Source organism: Eurosta solidaginis, unplaced genomic scaffold (genome assembly GCF_040869045.1).
Source record: "Eurosta solidaginis isolate ZX-2024a unplaced genomic scaffold, ASM4086904v1 ctg00001059.1, whole genome shotgun sequence".
Taxonomy (NCBI): domain Eukaryota; kingdom Metazoa; phylum Arthropoda; class Insecta; order Diptera; family Tephritidae; genus Eurosta; species Eurosta solidaginis.
Window position 1 is genome coordinate 842,968 of NW_027136903.1, and position 19,206 is coordinate 862,173.

The 19,206-nt window shown below is 37.3% G+C and overlaps 1 long non-coding RNA gene across 1 annotated transcript; it reads left to right on the forward strand.

Annotated features, from left to right (window-relative positions):
- Window positions 1-2,126: 2,126 nt before the first annotated feature.
- Window positions 2,127-17,819, forward strand: LOC137235742 (uncharacterized). Its single transcript, XR_010948034.1, has 2 exons — window positions 2,127-2,304; window positions 17,327-17,819. It is a non-coding gene; the product is annotated as an uncharacterized lncRNA (long non-coding RNA).
- The last annotated feature ends 1,387 nt before the right edge of the window (window positions 17,820-19,206 follow it).

Consider the following 19,206-nt stretch of genomic DNA (forward strand, 5'->3'; position numbering starts at 1 on the left):
CACTGCTTGACTAACAGGAAATTTTCATCTTTGACTTATTAAATCGGAATTCCCTTGCCTCTTTGACGTTCTATTTGTATTGTCAATGATAAGTGATCATTTTGACCAAAACATTGACTCTGAAATATAAAAGTTCATACGCATTTTGTGTGCAGTTCAGTTTTAAATTTTTGGTGAATAAGCTTTGTTGCCGGATTCGTGTTTTATGATGAGAAGCTTCGTAAGTTGACGGCCAAATATTGTACGTGAATAAATGTTGGGTTTTATCTGCTTTGGACATTTAATACTAAAAATATAATTCTTTCATTTACCGGTGGCAAATCGGAAGTAGTTATCGAAATGAAAAGACGTTTGAGAAAATTATCGAAATATTTAGAATAATTGTAGTCCAAAAACTGCAGAATCAGCCTCACAAGAACACTATGATGAAAAAATTCAAAACAGTTTTTTTTTAATACACGTTGTCATACATTTCAGGTGAAGAAGCTTTGAGCTTATAATCTCATTTAGCGATTACATTTAACGGTTAACCAGAAAAGGCAATTCGGGTGATTGCGGATAACAACTTTTATACAAGAAGAATAAAAGGCGTTCTCAGTGTGATATGTTTTGTTTTTAATTGTTTCGGGCTTTGTCAGTGATTAATTTTTATTTTCAAACGTTTTCTCAGTATCACTGAGATCGTTTATAGTGATTTATTGCGTAAGGGGCCCATTACTGATACTTAGCATAGACTTGACTTGGCTTGAGAACTGTCACTTACAGTTCTGTTAAATGAACATTGCATATTACTGATTACTCAAAACTTAGCCACTTAACTTGATTTAGAAGTCTGTTGGATTTTTATTTTATTTGTAAGTTCTAAGTGACGTTTACATTTTAAATGCTACTTGTTTCTTTCCACTTCATTTTGACATTTTGTCAAACAAATTGACATTTATTGATTATGATGCCAGATTGTATGCGCTAAGTGGAGTATAATCGTGGCTAAGTTGCCAAGTTTACGCGAAGTCAAGTCAAGTCTATGCTAAGTATCAGTAATTGGCCCTTTAGGCTTTTTACAACTGTTAAGTTGCGACCTTAATAGGTTTCGGTAATGGTGAATCTCTCTTCTGTTATGTTAAAATTAACATTAGGTCATTATAAGGGTATGCAAAAAATTGTTATTTTTCAAGATGAACACCATATCGTCTTTGTCCGGATCGCGGCCACTATTTCTTAACAATTTCTGAATTGTTCGGGATAATTTTGAGATCATTGCGAGACTTTTTGTAGTAATGCTTTCAGGAAGTCGTTCGGGAACATTTCGGGGTCTATTTTTGGACTATTTTAAGATCGCTTCGGGATATTTTTGGGATCATTCAATAGTGACTAATAATAATAAATTTAGCATAATTTTGAAAAAAATCATTTACAAATACGAAAAGTCTTACTATTATCGGATAGTCTAGATTTGTTATCAAAAGTATATCATATCGAAGCATATCGATTACCGGTTTGCCATCGGAAAAATTTTCATTTTTCTTCGAGGATTTAGCTGTAAAATATCGAATTGTTATCGCAACTTTTCGACAACAAATGAATATATTTTCGATAAAAAACTAATATTTTTCCGATGATAAATCAATATTTATTCTTGTTATCGATTGGTTCCAAAAAAAAGTATACTTGCTGTGTGCAAAATATTCAAAATATCGAATTGTTATAGCAAAAATATCGACTTGTTTTCGAAACCGATGTTTTGTCGGTAACTTTTCGATAGAAAATGGATATATTTTCGATAATAAATCGATATATTTTGACAAAAAATGGAAATTTTTCCGAAATAAAATCGAAATCTTTCGATATTTTTACGATATCAATTCGATATATTTTCGATAAAGGTTCAATACCTTTCCGACAACAAATCGACACTTTTCTATAAAGGAACCATATGTTTTCATTAACAAATCGATTAACGTTTAAATCTACTCAATAAACACACTTTACAAGGTTGAAAGGTTGGAATGGAGGGAAAATAAGACGCTAAATTAGATGCATTTACTAAAAAAGAAATAACTTAAATTGTTGTGAAATATTATTTATTAAACTAGATGCATTTACTAAAAAAGAAATAACTTAAATTGTTGTGAAATATTATTTAATAAACTTTAGCACGACGGCAAAAACGAATTGACAATTTGATTTGGTACATTTTGCGTTTGTCATCTCCTTTTGACAATCCCTATGCCAGTGAAATGAAAAAAAAATAAAATCAGCTGATGAAATGAGCCAACCATATCGAGCCCTACCCGCGAAAAAAAGGTAAGCGACACTATTATCGATTTTTACTTTTTTACACATACCCTTCAAAGAACGCGAGTACTCCATAAATAGTGTAAGGAATACTCCTTTAGGAGTATAGGAGTGTTCCAAATCTAATCTGTATTCATACAAAAAATGTGCTCCAATTAACATTGTGATGTCCTAGGAGAGGAGTAGGTGATCCCACTCTCGCTTTGTTTGTGAGTATTCCATAGAGTACATACGTGAGAGTACTTTCCAAAGTACTTTCACTGTAGTACCCCATTGAGCACCCACAGAGGATCATATGCCAAAGAACTAAAGAAGAATTCCCTGCAAAAATCGCGAGTACTCCATGCATGCATATGTGGAGTACTCGCTATGGACCAACCGAGTGCTCCAAAATTAACCAAAGTTCATACAAAAAATATGGTCCAATTAACATTGCGATGTCCTAGGACTGGACCATATACTCCAGCTCCGCATTACATCAGAGTAATCCATGGAGTACCCACAGTCCAATAAACATCGTGTAGTGATTACAATCGTTAAAAACGAGCAACGATCGGCTTACAGTATGTTCGTGTAGAAACATGAGTTGGTCCATTGCTGCATTACAGTGGAGTATAATGGTAAGTACTCCAGTGGACCACATGATCCAATGATTTTTGCAGAGGGGTTTCGGAAAGAATTATCGGAGTGAATTTAATTTAAAATGAAAGTAAATGAAGAGGGGCAATACAACTTTTATATTTTATAATACAAATATTCTTATGTTATTTAGCATTTGCGTGAATAAAGAAACTAATATTTCTCTATACTATAGTATGTATATATAAAACCAGTGCGCGGTTGCATTTTATCAGAGTTGCCATAGTAAAATTTTATTATCTGTTATATGTATGCAAAATTTTACTTTTGACAACTCTGTTCGATCGTCATCGTGTCGTGATCACGGTCGTTAAAACACGAGCAATGATCGGCTGATGGTGGTCCGCAAACGCATTGCAAAGGAGTATTGTTAGAGTACTCCAACGTGAAGAAAATGGAACACTTAATCCAACAATTTTTGCAGGGTATAGATAGTTTACAATCATATGCATATTCTGGGAAATTTTTGTAGTTCTGGGAATTCTCGTTAATTAGTTGCAGCGGAAATAATTTCAATGTAACCGCCAAACTCATTTTGTGTACATTGTGCTTGACCGCGGTTTGTCGCTTACCCTTTTATTTTCTGCCTGCGCTTAGTTTTTTATTCTATGCCGGCGCTTAGGCAATTATCGCGGTTTAGAACTAATTAGTATACATTATGAGCCATTTGGAACTAGACGTAAGTGTATTTATACATCTAATCTAATATATATTATAAATGGGAAAGTTTGGATGTTAAGATGTTTGGATGTTTGGATGTTTGGATGTTTAGATGTTTGGATGTTTGGATGTTTGGATGTTTGGATGTTTGGATGTTTGGATGTTTGGATGTTTGTCCAGACGTTTGTCTTTGTGACTCAATAACGCAAGAACGGCTGGATCGATTTGGATGAAATTTTGCACACATATAGCCAATAGTCTAGAAGGATCTACTAGCTATATATTTTTCAAAAGGGGCGTGGTCCCCGCCCCCTAGGAACAGTTGTAATGTAATTATTATATTTTTTCGTCTTTGCGACTGAATCACGCCAGAATGGCTACACGGATTTTGATGAAATTTGGGACACAGACAGTAGTCTACTAGCGAAATTTTTTTCGAATATGGAAAGAGGGGTGGGGGTCCCACGACCCTTCGAGAAATTATTTTTCATAATTTTTACACATTATAACTTTACGTATACTGGCCTTCACCAATATCACAGACTCAAGGGGTCAAATAAGTCGAGGGCTTACAAAGTAAGCAGTGACACCCTCCGCCCACCCCCTTTATCTCCCCCTCTGGTGTAAAATCCATAAATTGTTATAACTCAATCTAAATTTTCTCCTAAATCAATAGGTTTTGGTATCTGGTACATACAGAACGAGATCTAGACAATTTTGGAGGAACGATCAGTGGTCCTCTCCTCTACTCCCGCCATCCGCCCTCCATCAATTGTTTTTATTAGCACGCTTTTATTAGCTTTACCTGTATGTTTCTATCTAACTTTTTATTCGCTCCAATGCGCCTGCTGCCTTATTAACATGGTTTTATAATTAGCTTCACATTATTTGTAATCCCGTAAGGGTCATATCGAGACCCTTCCGGGATCATTTCTGGATGGTTTTCGGGATCGGTCCGGGATTACGCCGGGGTAATTTCGGGACTTTTTCGGGACTATTTCGGGATCATTTTGGGACCTTTCCGGGATCATTTCTGTATAGTTTACGGGATCCGTCCGGGATCCCGTCGGGGTTATTTTGGAACATTTTCGGGACTATTCCGGAATCATTTCGGGACTATTTCGCGATCATTTGGGGACCCTTCCGGCATCATTTCTGGATGGTTTTCGGGATCCGTGCGGGATCTCGTCGGGGTCATATGGGGACTTTTTCGGGATCATTTGGGGGCTCTTCCGGCATCATTTCTGGATGGTTTTCGGGATCCGTCCGGGATATCGTCGGGGTCATTTGGGGACTTTTTCGGGATCATTTGGGGGCTCTTCCGGCATCATTTCTTGATGGTTTTCGGGATCCGTCCGGGATCTCGTCGGGGTCATTTGGGGACTTTTTCGGGATCATTTTGGGGCTCATCCGGCATCATTTCTGGATGGTTTTCGGGATCCGTCCGGGATCCCGTCGGGGTCATTTCGGTACTTTTTCGCGACTAATACGGGATCATTTGGGAACCCTTTCGGCATCATTTCTGGATGGTTTTCGGGATCCGTCCGGGATCCCGTCGGGGTCATTTCGGAACTTTTTCGGGACTAATACGTGATCATTTGGGAACCCTTTCGGCATCATTTCTGGATGGTTTTCGGGATCCGTCCGGGATCCCATTAGGGTAGTTTCGGGACTATTAGGGGATCATTTGGGAACCTTTCCGGCTTCATTTCTGGATAATTTTCGGGATCCGTCCGGGATGCCGACGAGGTCATTTCGGGACTATTTCGGGATCATTTGGGATACCTACCGGCATCATTTCTGGATGGTTTTTGGGATTCGTCCGGGATCCCGTCGTGGTCCTTTCGGGACTTTTTTTCGACTAATACGGGATCATTTGCGGACCCTTTCGGCATCATTTCTGGATAGTTGTCGGGATGCCGTCACGGTCATTTCGGGACTATTAGGGGATCATTTGAGGACCTTTCCGGCATCATTTCTGTATTGTTTTCGGAATCCTTTCGGGATCCCGTCAGGGTCATTTTGGGACTTTTTTGGGGCTAATACGGGATCATTTGGGGATCCTCTAGGGGTCGTTTCGTGACTTTTTCTGTTTTATTTCGGGTTTCATTTGGGGACCCTTCCGGCATAATTTCTTGATGGTTTGCCGGATCCATCAGGGTCATTTCGGGACCATTTTGGGATCATTTGGGGACCCTTCCGAGATCATTTCTGGATCCGTCCGGGATGCCGTAGGAGCCATTTCGGGATTTTTTGTTACTTTTCCGGGATAGTTTTTGGACCCTTCCGAGATCATTTCTGGATCTGTGCGGGATCCCATATGGGTCATTTTCGGACTATTTCGGGATCATTTTGGGATCCTTCCGGAATCATTTCTGTATGGTTTTCGCGATCCGTCGTTGATTCCCTCGGAGCCATTTCGGAACCTTTTCTGGAGTATGTCGGGGTCATTTGGGGACTTTTTCGGGATCATTTGGGGCTCTTCCAGCATCATTTCTGGATGGTTTTCGGGATCCGTGCGGGATCTCGTCGGGGTCATTTCGGGACTTTTTCGGGATCATTTGGGGGCTCTTCCGGCATCATTTCTGGATGGTTTTCGGGATCCGTCCGGGATATCGTCGGGGTCATTTGGGGATTTTCCGGGATCATTTGGGGGCTCTTCCGGCATCATTTCTGGATGGTTTTCGGGATCCGTCCGGGATCCCATCAGGGTAATTTCGGGACTATTAGGGGATCATTTGTGGACCTTTCCGGCATCATTTCTGGATAATTTTCGGTATCCGTCCGGGATGCCGACGAGGTCATTTCGGCATTATTTCGGGATCATTTGGGATACCTACCGGCATCATTTCTGGATGGTTTTTGGGATTCGTCCGGGATCCCGTCGGGGTCATTTCGGTACTTTTTCTCGACTAATACGGGATCATTTGCGGACCCTTTCGGCATAATTTCTGGATAGTTGTCGGGATCCGTTCGGGATCCCGTCACGGTCATTTCGGAACTATTAGGGGATCATTTGAGGACCTTTCCGGCATCATTTCTGGATAGTTTTTGGAATCCTTTCGGGATCCCGTCAGGGTCATTTCGGGGCTTTTTCGGGATCATTTAAGGATGGCTTTCAGGATTCGTCCGGGAACCCGTCAGGGTAATTTCTGGACTTTTCCGAGACTATTTCGGGATCATTTTGGGACCTTCCCAAGATCATTTCTGGATGGATTTCGGGATTTGTCCGGGATGCCCTCAGGGTCATTTTGGGACTATTAGGTGAGCATTTGAGGACCGTTCCGGCATCACTTCTGGATGGTTTTCGGTATCCGTTCAGATTCCCGTCGGAATAATTGCTGGACTTTTTCGGGATCATTGGGGTCCCTTCCAAAATCATTTCTGGATGGTTTTTGGGATTCGTCCGGCATCCCGTCGGGGTCATTTCGGGACTTTTTCTCGACTAATACGGGATCATTTGCGGGCCCTTTCGGTATCATTTCTGGATAGTTGTCGGGATCCGTTCGGGATCCCGTCAGGGTCTTTTCGGAACTATTGGGAGATCATTTGAGGACCTTTCCGGCATCATTTCTGGTTAGTTTTCGGGATCCTTTCCGGGTCCCATCAGGGTCATTTCGGGACTTTTTCGGCATCATTTAAGATTGGTTTCCAGGATTCGTCCGGTATCCGTCAGGGTAATTTCTGGACTTTTCCCAGACTATTTCGGGATAATTTTGGGACCCTCCCAAGATCATTTCTGGATGGATTTCGGGATCTGTCCGGGATGCCGTCAGGGTAATTTTGGGACTATTAGGTGATCATTTGAGGACCTTTTCGGCATCACTTCTGGATGGTTTTCGGTATCCGCTCAGGATCCCGTCGGAATTATTGCGGGACTTTTTCGGGATCATTTGGTGTCTCTTCCGGCAACATTTCTGGCTGGTTTTTGGGATTCGTCCGGCATCCCGTCGGGTTCATTTCGGGACTTTTTCTCGACTAATACGGGATCATTTTCGGGCCCTTTCGGCATCATTTCTAGATAGTTGTCGGGATCCGTTCGGGATCCCGTCAGGGTCTTTTCGGAACTATTGGGAGATCATTTGAGGACCTTTCCGGCATCATTTCTGGTTAGTTTTCGGGATCCTTTCCGGGTCCCATCAGGGTCATTTCGGGACTTTTTCGGCATCATTTAAGATTGGTTTCCAGGATTCGTCCGGTATCCGTCAGGGTAATTTCTGGACTTTTCCCAGACTATTTCGGGATAATTTTGGGACCCTCCCAAGATCATTTCTGGATGGATTTCGGGATCTGTCCGGGATGCCGTCAGGGTAATTTTGGGACTATTAGGTGATCATTTGAGGACCTTTTCGGCATCACTTCTGGATGGTTTTCGGTATCCGCTCAGGATCCCGTCGGAATTATTGCGGGACTTTTTCGGGATCATTTGGTGTCCCTTCCGGCATCATTTCTAGCTGGTTTTTGGGATTCGTCCGGCATCCCGTCGGGTTCATTTCGGGACTTTTTCTCGACTAATAAGGGATCATTTGAGGACATTTCCGGCATCATTTCTGGATAGTTTTCGGAATCCTTTCGGGGTCCAGTCAGGGTCATTTCGGGACTTTTTCGGGATCATTTAGAGATGGCTTTCAGGATTCGTCCGGGAACCCGTCAGGGTAATTTCTGAACTTTTCCGAGACTATTTCGGGATAATTTTGAGACCTTCCCAAGATCATTTCTGGATGGATTTTGGGATCAGTCCGGGATGCCGTCAGGGTCATTTTGGTATTAGGTGATCATTTGAGGAACTTTCCGGCATCACTTCTGGATGGTTATCGGTATCCGATCAGGATCCTCTCGGAATCATTGCGGGACTTTTTCGGGATCATTTGGGGTCCCTCCCAAGATCATTTCTGGATGGATTTCGGGATCTGTCCGGGATCCCGTCAGGGTCATTTAGGGGTACGTTCGAGATCCCGTCAGGGTCATTTCGGGACTTCTTCGGGAATATATCGGGATCATTTCTGGATGGTTTATGGGATCCGCCCATGACCCCTTAAGGGTCATTTCGGGACTATTAGGTGATCATTTGAGGACCTTTCCGGCGTCACTTCTGGATGATTGTCGGTATCCGTTCGGGAGCCCGTCGGAATCAATGCGGGACTTTTACGGAATCATTTGGGATTCCTTCCGGCATCATTTCTGGATGGTTTTCGGGATTTGTCCGGGATCCCCTCGGGGTTATTTCGGGACCTTTTCGGGGCTAATACGGGATCATTTGGGGATCCTCTAGGGGTCGTTTCGTGACTTTTTCTGTATTATTTCGGGATCATTTTGGGACCCTTTCGGCATAATTTCTTGATGGTTTGCCGGATCCATCAGGGTCATTTCGGGACCATTTTGGGATCATTTGGGGACCCTTCCAAGATCATTTCTGGATCCGTCCGGGATGCCGTAGGAGCCATTTCGGGATTTTTTGTTACTTTTCCGGGATAGTTTTTGCACCCTTCCGGGATCATTTCTGGATCTGTGCGGGATCCCATCTGGGTCAATTCCGGACTATTTCGGGATCATTTTGGAATCCTTCCGGAATCATTTCTGTATGGTTTTCGCGATCCATCGTGGATCCCCTCGGAGCCATTTCGGAACTTTTTCTGGATTTAGTCGGGATAATTTAGGGACCCTTCCTGGATATTTTCTGGATGGTTTCTGAGATCCGTCCGGGAGCCCGTCAGGGTAATTTCGGAACTTTTTCGGGACTATTTCGGGATCAATTTGGTACCCTTCAGGCATCATTTCTGTGTGGTTATCTGGATAAGTCTAGAATCGTGGCGTTGTCATTTCGGGTTTTTTTGGGACTACTTCGGGAACTTTTGGAAACACTTCCGGGGCGTTTCTGGATGGTTTTCGGGATCTGTCCGCGATAGCGTTGGGGTCATTTCGTAGCTTTTTCTGTATAATTTCGGGATCATTTGGGATCCTATCAGGTTATCAGCTCATTTAGTTCTTTTTTTTTACTCAATTACAAAAATAAAATGCATTAGACAGAAAACAAAATTCTAAACAGATAATAAGCAGGCTAACGCGAATAGCCCATATATTTAAAATTTTCCTTGCGGACGGGGCCGCGGGTAAAGGCTAGTATATTTATATATATATGTATTTTGCAAATTATTTAATTTTAGCTAGGAAGGCGCTCTTGTACCGTACTCGGATACTGATACGGAGCAAACGGACGATTGCGAAGCAGAAATTTGTGTTGGGAAAAGAGGCTATGAAAAGAAAAAACCAATACTTAAGCGACTCCTAACTAGAAAAAAGCGGTCTACTGGAGTTCGAAAAAACCTCTGTGCTACCGAAAAATGTGGAAATTATTGCATGAAAAATTTCACTGAGAGCGACAGAATTACCATAAATAAACACTTTTGGGGTATCGGAAATAAATTAAGGCAAAAAGACTGGCTACTTTCATGTATAAGACGAAAGAATATCCAGAGGGTGAGATCAACAAGTCCCAAGAAAAAGTTTAGCTACGATTACTCCATAAATTTTAACGACAAAACCATAAAAGTGTGCCAAACATTTTTGTTAAGTACTTTGAGTATATCGCAAATATTGTTAATAGCAGTGAGGGATAATGCTAAGTATTTCAATGTTGTTGAAAATAAGGTACGAAAGGAACTCCATAACAAATCAGACATAGCTAAAGTATATATATTAAAAGCATTCATTGAAAAGCAGAGCTGTAAAAAGATTGAATCAATTGAGTGTGCATTCTGTTTTTGTTGTTATTGTAGCGATAAGGTTGTTCTCCGAATGCTTTGGGGAGTGTTATCGATGTTATGGTCCTTTGCCAGATACATATCCGGTACGCTCCGGTAACACAGCACCATTAAGGTGCTAGCCCGACAATCTCGAGAACGATTTATATGGTCACATTAAACCTACAGGCCATCATCCCTCCCTCCCCATCCCCAAGTTCCATGAGGAGCTTGGGTCGCCAGAGACTCGTCTATTAGTGAAACAGGATTCACCGCGGATAGGTGAGGTTGACAATTTGGTTTGGAGAAGCTGTATATGGCGCTGGCAACCTGAAGGGTTGCGCTACACAGCCCCTTGAATCTGGTATTTTAGTCGCCGCTTACGACAAGTATACCTACCGCGGGTATATTCTGACCCCCTGACCCCCTGGGGTGAGTGTGCATTCTATCAGCATTCTTTTAAAAAAAATTATGATTTTAAGGTTGCATATTATAAATCTCCATTCCTGAATGGCTCAAAATACTTTAACTCAAAGCTAAAGTGTGTATGTTATTGAATGGTAAAATATAATTCAATATAGAGTGGGAATGTAAGAACCATTCCCAATCTTTAATGAATGTAAACTTGAAATAAATGCACACTTTTTTCCATTCAATACTAAATACCTTTTCCCCAAGGTTATTTTTTAGTAACTTTCATTGCCATCAGATATGTTAAATCAATTTAGGAGTTGGGTGCAAAAAAGTCGTAAAATTTATCAATAGGAAAAATAGTCCCTTCTAATTATTGAAGTAGTTTAATATTTAAGAATTCATGAACTTAACATCGGCTTATAATTATTTAATATCAATTATTTTGATTGTTTAAGAGAAACTGAAAAGAAAGAAACATTTACTGTTATATTGCGATGGTACCATTTCGAAAACAAACAAGTAGTTAATTATAAACCAGGAAAGTCTTAAATCATCTTCATTTTGTCCGAACATATAAGACATATGAGAAATAGTACTTCATAGCAGATTTTTTATACTTCGTAATTGGGTTGATTTTTCTTTAATTAATAGTGTGAGATCAAAAAATTTTAGGCTCTTATGAGTTGATTGGTTTCCTTTTTAGGTAAATCTCGCGGAAAACCCGCTTACATAAAACCATAGGGCTCTTGATTATATAAAGTATTCCAAAGACATGAAGATATAGTCGAATTTGTCTGAAACTTCGCAAAGACAATCTATTGCTATCTTGCTATATGTCAAAATGTTACTATATGGCCTGCTTATTTTGCTATTGTTGTAAAATGGATTTTGTAAATGAACACATTGTACATTGGCCAAATAGAGTAAATTGTGAATATTTTTTGTCGATAATATAACAAACACAGATACTTGAGTTTAAGTCATTTAAATACACCAAAGTGCATAGGTCTATCGGCGATTTCGTTGGAGCTTCCTAGTTCCGAGCATTTCGATAAACATATATCTATTTCCATGGCATCGTCCTACGGCGATTCAGGTTTTTTCTATACACCTGATTCATCTTCCCCGTTTTCCTTCATCTGTTCCACAAAAAAAAAAAATGTTCCATTGGGAGAAACTCTTCAGAGGTTATTAATTTCCCTCCCCACAAAGAGATTGACTGGCTCCATCGGACTACAATTTTTTACAGCCTGGCAAAAATTGAAATTGTTTTGGTTGAACTCTATTTTACTTAAGCAGATTTGTATTCAAAGTTAATTTTCTTCCTATCTAGAAGGCTACAACTACCTATAGAGCCTACCTTAAATGACTGTAATTACAAACAATTGTGTTTAGAAGAATATTTTTCTTAGAAAATACTATATTGCTATTGCAATTAACAAACTCATAAACCAGTATAGGTACAATATTTGACCATATACCGTTAGGAAGCATATATGGAGGAACTTAGGAGCTTTTATAATGTATTTCCTTTTCTTCAATTATTTAATCACGTGTAGGCTAGTATTTTTTAAAGCAGGGCTTTTATATGACACATTGGCAACACTTTTTTAGAAGATGACAATTTTCGGAACAGAGATGTTGAAATATTTGTCATTTGCTTTTTTGTTATTAAATTTTTAGGAAAATTTCAATAAGGATACTTTTCCAGTTAACTTCTTCGTACTTTATTATCATTTAAATATGGAAAAAAACTGCTCATCACGGACAATAATTAATTTTTTGTGTTGATATTTTGAAGGGGCTTTAATTAAATGCAACCATGTGAGATTTTTGAGCGTGTTTTGTACATGTACGACATTTTTCATAATTTATTGGTACCAGAAAAGTGTGTGCCCACTCAGCAAAGGCTGCATTCATTTGAATGCTTATTCTGTGTTGAAAAATGTTTGTGTTTCATTCAATTACTTCATTCTTTCTTCGAATGAGTTCAGGAGTGCATTCTTTTTCTCCACTACTGAATGACGAATGGGTTAACTTTTAAGCCACATTGCTTAACAAGGAATGAATAAATGAAGAGCAAGAATCAATGATTTAAAATTTCAAATGATTGCACAGTTTTACAGCTCTGTTGAAAAGTTGCCTGCAGTGGCTTCTCATTATTGCCGTAATAAGAGCAATAAACTGTATATTTCACATGGGTTTCGTAATGTAGCAGGGCTATATAAATGTTATGTTAAACATTTAAAGAGCATCAACCAAGAATCAGACAAGTTATCTTTGCGAGTTTTCCGAAATATTTTCAACAATGAATTTCATATCGGATTTCATTTGCACAAAAAAGATAAGTGCGTGACTTGCGAGCGTTATAAAAATTTGGACAATGAAGCAAAAATTGATTCCCGTCATACTGAAGAGTACAGAAATCACATTCAAGCCAAGGAAAAATCCAAAGAATTATTTCTGGACGACCAAAAAAAAAAAGGGAAATCAAATCCCGGGTTTTTATGTGCTAGTTTTGATCTTCAAAAGGTGCTTAACACTCCTCAGGGGAAAAGCGTTAACTTCTTCTATTCCCGAAACTATGCGTACTACAACGAAAGTGTGTATGAAAACGGCACCAAAATGGATATTGCTTTCTTTGGGGAGAATCTGATGGAAAAAGGGGTTGCAATGAAATTAGCATAATTATTTTTCACTATTTAACATTAGTAGATGAAAGAAAAACTCACGAATCAATAAGTTTTTACTGTGATAGCTTTGCAGGTCAAAGCCGGAACAGAGCCATGCTCGCTGCCTTGGCGTTTTTCCTGGAGAAGTCAGTGTTTGTTAAAAATATCAAAATAACATATTTGCTACCTGGACATACCATGATGCCAGTAGACTCGATTCATAGCACTATTGAGTCTTTTATTCGTGAAAGAACTGTTTGGGATCCAACAAAATGGTATACCATGATTGGTAGTGCTAGGACCAATCCAACAAGTTATATGTGTATCGCCATGCATCGCTCTCATTTTAAGGTTTGGAAAAGTTTTGCAAGTGAAATGTTTCCACTCATATTTAGAATTAATTTCCAAAAATTACGTTCCGCTTCATTCGAGAAAAACGGCTCTTTTATTAAATTTAAATATGGATACTTTGAATGCTCTGAAACCAAAGAATATGATGTGAAATCAATTCCACAATTCAGACGTAACTCTTCATTATTAACCAATGGCCCTCTTCCACTATAGGGAGCTTAGTATTTCATTAGCTTAATAAAAAACTTGAAGACCTCTGTGATAAAAACATAATCCCACACAAATTTTAAAAGAATATTTGAATCTGAAATCCGATGAAGATATTAGAGATATTCTACCAGAAACAGATGAGGAGGATAATGTAAAATAATTTATTTTGAAGTTCCAAATAGTTCTTTTGACAACTAAAATTTAGATATGAAGTTCCTATTTTTTTACTATACATAAGTGCAATTAATTCAAATTGAACTGGAACTACCTATACAAATGTATTTATATGAAATAATTTAAGTTTTTTTATATGTTTTTTGTTTTACTTTGTAAACTGGTTGAAAATGAAAAAATAAAAAGAACGTGTGGCACTCGGGGACTGCCGCGGTAAAGCTATTGCATATTATCAACTTATGCAATTATAATATTTATGCAACATTTTGTTTTCTTTGTTATTAATTCAAGTTTTGTCTTTGATATTAATTCAAGTTAACCTTTTTAAGCGTGGTGACCGATAAGAAAACAAATTTTTTACTTTTATTGAATAAATGAGAAGTTAATACTTAACTTTCACTTTAACTTTAACTTTATTTTTAACTTTAACTTTAAATTTAACTTTAACTTTAACCTTAACTTTAACTTTAACTTTGATTTTAACTTTAACTTTCATTTTAACTTTAACTTTATTTTTAACTTTAACTTTACCTTTCGCTTTAACTTTAACATTCACTTTAACTTTAACTTTAACTTTGACTTTAACTTTAACTTTAACCTTAACTTCAACTTTAACTTTATTTTTAACTTTAACTTTAACTTTCGCTTTAACTTTAACATTCACTTTAACTTTTACTTTAACTTTAACTTTAACTTTGACTTTAACTTTAACTTTAACTTTAACTTTGACTTTAACTTTAACTTTAACCTTAACTTTAACTTTAACTTTAACTTCAACTTTAACTTTATTTTTAACTTTAACTCTCACTTTAACTTTAACATTCACTTTAACTTTAACTTTAACTTTAACTTTAACCTTAACTTTAACCTTAACTTTAATTTTGACTTTAACTTTAACCTTAACTTTAACTTTGATATTAACTTTAACTTTCATTTTAACTTTAACTTTATTTTTAATTTTAACTTTAACTTTCGCTTTAACTTTAACATTCACTTTTACTTTAACTTTGACTTTAACTTTAACTTTATCTTTAACTTTAACTTTAACTTCAACTTTAACTTTATTTTTAACTTTAACTTTAACTTTCGCTTTAACTTTAACATTCACTTTAACTTTAACTTTTACTTTTACTTTAACTTTAACTTTAATTTTAACTTTAACTTTAACTTTAACTTTAACTTTAACTTTGACTTTAACTTTAACTTTGACTTTAACTTTAACTTTGACCTTAACTTTAACTATAACTTTAACTTTAACTTCAACTTTAACTTTAACCTTAACTTTAACTTTCACTTTAACTTTAACTTTATTTTTAACTTTAACTTTCGCTTTAACTTTAACATTCACTTTAACTTTAACTTTAACTTTAAACTTTCACTTTAGCTTTAACTTTAACTCTATTTTTAACTTTAACTTTCGCTTTAACTTTAACATTCACTTTAACTTTAATTTCAACTTTAACTTTAACCTTAACTTTAACTTTCACTTTAACTTTAACTTTATTTTTAACTTTAACTTTCGCTTTAACTTTAATATTCACTTTAACTTTAACCTTAACTTTAACCTTAACTTTAACTTTAACTTTAACCTTAACTTTAACTTTGATATTAACTTTAACTTTCATTTTAACTTTAACTTTAACTTTGTTTTTAATTTTAACTTTAACTTTCGCTTTAACTTTAACATTCACTTTAACTTTGACTTTGACTTTAACTTTAACTTTATCTTTAACTTTAACTTTAACTTTATTTTTAACTTTAACTTTAACTTTCGCTTTAACTTTAACATTCACTTTAACTTTAACTTTTACTTTAACTTTAACTTTAACTTTAACTTTAACTTTGACTTTAACTTTAACTTTGACTTTAACTTTAACTTTGACCTTAACTTTAACTATAACTTTAACTTTAACTTCAACTTTAACTTTAACCTTAACTTTAACTTTCACTTTAACTTTAACTTTATTTTTAACTTTCGCTTTAACTTTAACATTTACTTTAACTTTAACTTTATGATCCGGGGTGGGCGTGAGCTTAGCACCTGCTAACAAGCGAAACTAATATAAACGCACGCAAGTCATTTTCTGTCAAAAGTGTCTCATGCACATACAACTTGTATGAGAGCAACTCAACGCGTGAAAACCTAACTCGATTTCCAATTTTTGTTCATGTTTGCACACATGCTTTACATTGTTGAAACGCATGCTTATTTGGGTTAGGGCAAAAAACGCCGGTTGTTTGCGTGCGCTAAAAAAACGCAGTGCGGTTTTATTAGGTTGGCTTGTAAGCGACCATATGTGTACGCGATAAGCGATAGCACAATGGCTACTTCGTGAAAATCAACGACAGCTCTTTTAGTTTGATTTCGATGGTCGTACGGTGAGGAAGTGTCGCACGCGCGCTTGAAACAGAGTACCAAAGAGTGCGTGTGACACGTGTTTAACGTTCAAGCATTGAAATCAAACTAAATAAATAATTGATTTTGCTTTCGTGCTCGCTACGCGTTCGTGTTTACTAACACATTTTCAATTTGGTAACCGTGTAAATGTAGTGGTGCCCACCGCTGTTTATGATAGAGATCCAATTTTATGTATTTGGCCTGTTGTTAACACCTAACCTTTACGAACCTTTTCGAACCTTTTTTGATAAATATCCGTTACGGTTTTTTGGTTTAGTCGCCAAGCCCGCGATAAAATCAATGCAATAGCTTAAAAATAACTGCCAAATACTAACAATAGTGTTCTTAATGTCTATATTTTAAGGTAACCGCCATATCTTTGAGAAAGAGCAATTTATGCTGACAGCGAAAAAAAATGTAAGCGACAAAAAATTGTGATCTCTCACTGATAAAAAAATTTTACGCATTGCATGGCTTTTGTAATGCAATAAAAAGGAATGGTACCGAGTTTCAGACAATTGTCAGCTTTGAGTGCCGAAATAAGTAAAAAAATGTCTCCTGAAAAATTAACATTTTTTTTCGCGGGTAGGGCTCGATATAATTGAGCCATGCAGAAACCGAAACCAGAAGTACAGACATTTAACAGACATTTAAAGAGTTCTCGTTAAATAACGGTTTGTGGAGCTGTTATTTGCGATCTCTGATCCTGATCATTTCTTGTTTCGTTTTTTTATCAATAAATGATGTTAATGTATGATTTTTTTCACCCTCAGAAAATCACCAGTTTTGCTGCAATACTACTCGTCGGAATATTCGCTTGACCTATAAGAGCGCATTTCAAAATATTCGGTGGTCGCGGTTTTGGAGGTGGTTATACAGGTGCCTTTGCCACAAGCAGTAAACAGTTATCAATTGGCACCAGTGCAGGTACCGGTACCCATAAAAGTGCCTCATCCAGTTCCAGTGCATGTGATGAAATTTTTGCTTGTACCAATTCATATTTCGGCGCCTAAAGTATGAACTAGCACTGGTTGGGCTGGTGGTTTTGGTGGGGCAAGCGCTTCGGCGTCGGCATCTAGTTTCGGTGGCGGATTTGGTGGTTTCGGCGGTCAAGGGTTAGGAGAATTCGACGGACCAAGCTTAGGAGGTTTTGGTGGCTTTAGACGTCGGTAAAAATTTTTATTTAGTTTGCTATAATTTTTCTTGTTATTAATATTTGTTTATATACTATTCTATTAAATTACTAAAATAGAGTTATGACAAAAGGTGAAGCGTATTTTATTTCAAATATCTTGCTATGTTTGCGATAATAATTTTTAATTGACACCAAGGCATTTTTTCAATGAATTCTCTTTTGGCTCCGAAATATTACACTGTTTCCGAAAACAACCCCTAGAAGATAGTCCCGCCATGATGCCAATATGGTTTGGAAATAGTCTTGATATAATCCCAAATCACTCCTGAAAATAATCCCGAAGTTATCCGGAGATAATTTTAAAACAGGGTGGAGGCGATGCAGATATTATTTATAAATCAAACTGAAATAGTTCGGATGATCCAGAGTAAGTCCCTGGCACTCCCCACGATTTGACCTCGTCTTTTTCGAGAAAAAATATAGCCAGGAGATCTTTTCCAGAATTTCATGGAAATCTGTTAAGCCGTTCTGTTGTGATTGAGTCACAAACAAAACATCTCAGTTCATAAAGATGGTAACATTTTTTAAATACGGCTTCGGAGTACCGTTAAAAAAAAAACAAAAGCTACAAACAAACATAAATTAAAAAATAGGAAAAATATTACAAACAGCAATAGGAACGAACACTTAAAACAAAAACACAACAAGAAATACGACAACATCAAAAACATTTACAGAAATAGCAATCAACAACCACAAACAATAAAAAAACAAGCCCCATCAATTTAAAAATAGCATTAAAAACAACAACAAGGCAAGTGTAAAACAGAAATCCCAAAAACCATAACAATAAAACACAAAAAAAACCAAAAAAGAAAGATACAAAAAACAAAATTTCACAATAAAGGACACTGAAAGAAAAAGACTGGTAAAATCAACCGAAATACGGGTCAATTCAACCGAAATTTCTGTCAATTTTTATCCAACGCAACAAGATGTTGAATCAACTGCGTACAATTCGTTGATTCGTATTTGACCGTTCTAGTAGTCAAATGAACAAAAAAAAATTGTTGCGACAGCTTTGTACGAACGTACTTATGTTGCGGCATTTGCAAGGCAGATGAGTTTTCACTTAGATCTTTTCATGGCAGAAATATACTCGGAATGCTTGACGAACAATGCTGAGGGGCGACCCAGCTTAGAAAAATTTCTTCTAATTGAAAAACTTTAGTTCTAAAATTTTTATGTTGCTTTGCCCGGGGTGTGAACCCAGGGTCCTCGTTATGGTAGGCGGAGCACGCTACCATCACACCACGGCGGCCGCCATATATATACGTAAATATGTGCATACATATAGTACACAGCATACATAAGTACAAATTAGAGAGCGCAGTGAACGTAAAATTCACTTTGAAATTTGCTCATGTATTGACAGTTGATCGCCGTTGAAATGACCTGTAAGATCATCTGTGTTAACAGAAAAATCAGTTAGATTGATTAGCAATCTTTCAAATTTAC